Source organism: Miniopterus natalensis, chromosome 11, assembly GCF_054644295.1.
Source record: "Miniopterus natalensis isolate mMinNat1 chromosome 11, mMinNat1.hap1, whole genome shotgun sequence".
In the NCBI taxonomy this organism is placed as follows: Eukaryota; Metazoa; Chordata; class Mammalia; order Chiroptera; family Miniopteridae; genus Miniopterus; species Miniopterus natalensis.
Genome location: NC_142091.1, coordinates 65080835 through 65084025, shown reverse-complemented (window position 1 = coordinate 65084025; position 3191 = coordinate 65080835).

Here is a 3191-nt window from a genome sequence, read left to right as displayed (position 1 = left end):
GCCCAGGGGCAGGTGGATGAGATGAGGTTGTGTCTAGAGAAGGGCCAGATTGTACAGGGCCTCGTAGCCCTTGTTCAAGGTTTTAGGTTAGGAGTTCTTTGAAGATTTTAAACATAGAGGAGAAATATGATCCTACTCTTTAGTCACCAGGCTCCCCTAAAGTTCAATAATGATGTATCTCTTATTTGGAATCTTGATTTGATCGTTTCTACCACCTCTCAACATTTTCAGAGATTCCAGCTGGGAGGGAAGTATAGCCAGTGGCAGACCCTCCATCAGTGACTTGTGATGTCAGAATGTCAGTGCTATGGAGCCCTAGCAATCATTATCAAAAGTCCGTCAGGCAAAGGTTAAAGAAAGATACATGATGGGATTCATCAGATGAAAAATCCCAGCTCTGTGTGAGTGAATAGATTTAAAAAGTGTTGGCAGAGAGTGATAGTTCCCCCTTGGTGCCTTTTTAACCCAAATCCACCTAAAAAGTACTCAGATCATTGCTTTATGTTCTCCTCTTAAGCTTTGGTCTATGGGGGGCCTTTGGATTCTTTCTGCAAAATTCCAGAGTGAAGTATCTTTTGACCAAGTTTTGTAAATGAATGGAGACTGTACCTTCAGTTGCCCCAGTATGTTGGTTAGAAGAGAGTAGGCTGCTGTAACAGAGACGCAACAACAGAACAGTTGAAAGAACAGAAATGCCTATTTCTCTTTCACATAGCATTCCTGATGTGAGCAATTCAGGTCACGAGAAAGCTCTGCTTATCTTGGTCACTTGAGATTCCAAGTTCCTCAGAAGTCCTTACTCCTCTGTCTCCTGGGACAGTGTCATCAGCTGCATAAATGGCTCTAGGTTGTTCTACATTGAGATTCCAGCTGATGAGAAGGTGGAATAGAGTCTCCCAGAAGACATTCCTAGATATCTTAAGTAGTATGCATCACTCCGTTCACATTCCATTGGTAAAAACAGTTCATAACGAGAATTTAGTCACCCATGATCACACTCAATTGCAAAGAAAACTATGAAAATGTAATCTACACTGCTGGCTACAGTTCTATTACTACGGAAAAAGGGAGAGCGGATTTTGATGGACAGCTAAGATTCTCCACCACACACCGCGTGGTAGATTGATTGCAAAATGACCCCAATCCTTCACATCTCCCTGTGTCCACACTTTTTGCAATGTGACATTAAAGCTCCTGCCACCAATAAATGGAGTCTGTTTTCCATCCTTTGAATTTGGGTTGTGCTTGTGTTTGCTTCAGTAAATAGAGTATGGTAAAAGCGGCAGTGTGCCAGTCCAAACCTGAGCCTCAAGAGAGTTTGTGCACTCTCCTGGACCCCCATCTCCACCACTAAGGCCATCCTAGACAAGCTCAGATAGCTGGTTGGCTCCCCAAAGTGTGAGAAAGCCAAGCCAAGATCCATAGAGCTGCCTATCCAGCCCATAGCTGACCAGGGATGCATCACTGTGTCCAGTTGAGACCAACAGAGCTATTCAGCCAACCCAAAGGCCCATGAGTAGTAATAGATGCCTACTGTTTTAAGCCACTGGGTTTGGGTGGTTTGACTTTAGATGTTTTCTTACTATCTTTATGTAGCCTGTGGATTGGTAGAAGGAAAGCTAATGAACATGGTGCCAATATAAAAGGATATTAAACTAGAAGTTTTGATTGAAGTAATGAGATAAAATAGCCCTACTTACCAAGATAGATTGTGATATAGACCAGCCAGTAAAAAGTTCGAAGTAGGAGTCCTAGAAATTTAGCTTTTATCAGATTGAGGACATAAAAGGACACTGAGTAGAGAGATAGGGAAATAATTTGCAAGGATTCTTTTCTTCGAGCATATTCTCCAAAGGAGAGGCTAATGTGGAGTATCTGCTTCTTCCTTCAGGTCTAGTGCAGGAGACTTCACCTGGATGATCTGGGCAGTGTGATGTACGTTCTGTGCAGTTGGGAGGCACAGTGGATTAGTGTCTACATCGATCTGCCCCAGGAAATCCCACATGCAAGAGGTAAGTGGTGAGCACTTCAGTATGGTAGTCTGGAAGCTTGCTGTGTTTTGTGATTGGTCTATAATCCCAAAGTTTTTAAAGGAAACATATGCAGGAGTATTCCCCCCCCCCCCCATGGACTGGATGTGGACTTTGCATGCGAGAGAGACCATGTAGGGCCACCTTAGATTTCATTAAAGTGGTTCTTCTAGGTGGCAACTGTACCTTGACGGAAAGGGAGCTGGAAGTGGATGCTGGGTCTGTGGGACGGCGCGGGGAGGAAGCGACTCTGAAATAGAATGTATTTGCCTAGGTCTGTGGTTCTCAACCAAGGGTGATTTTGCCCTCCAGCAGAAATTTAGTAATGTCTGGAGACATTTTTGGTTACAGTCTGGGGAGATGCTACTGGCATCTAGGGGGTTGAGGGCAGAGATGCTGCTAAACATCATCGCAGGCATAGGAAAGTTCTCCACAACAAAGAATTATTCACTCCAAATGGCTATAGTGCTAAGGCTGAGAACCCTGGCTGAGGTCAAAGTGATGTTGGGGGTCTTTGAAGGATGAACAAAAGCAGCTACGAGAGAAAGTCGGAGAGCATAGAACCACCCAAGGTGTATGCCAGTCATGTGAGAACATTCCTGACCCCCAGCATCTCCTAGCTGCGCCCTCCTACCTTCCACTTTCCAACCCCAGCACCACTGTGATGGAGGCAGAAACCTCAGTTATCAAGAAGGGAAAGAGAGTAGATGGAAGTGTGTGGAGAAGGTGATAAGAAAGACCACGACCCCTTTTCATTGACAATGGCTATTTTGCAGCAGGCCCCAGCTAGGCAAGGGAAAATTTATAGTTAAATTGGGTTTGCAGTGTGAAATATTGCACAGGACAAGACATTAGAATTATTGAGTTGAGATCGTGTCTACAGTTTAATGTAACCCTAGGAACCCCTGGAGGGAGCAGAAAAATCTTGGAACCTACTTACAATTTTAACCAGAGCATTCTAAAGGGATTGTGGGAAGACAAATACAATAAGGTTGCCTATTCCATTCCCTGGGCCCTGCTTATACACCCATGACCTTAAGAGTTGCTGAATAGCCGCTGTAAAAGCTGGGAGTGGTAATATACATTACCTCATTTAATCACCAGGATTGAGGAGAGCATATATTTCTGTTGTAGTGTTTGAAGCAGAATGATTATTTTTAC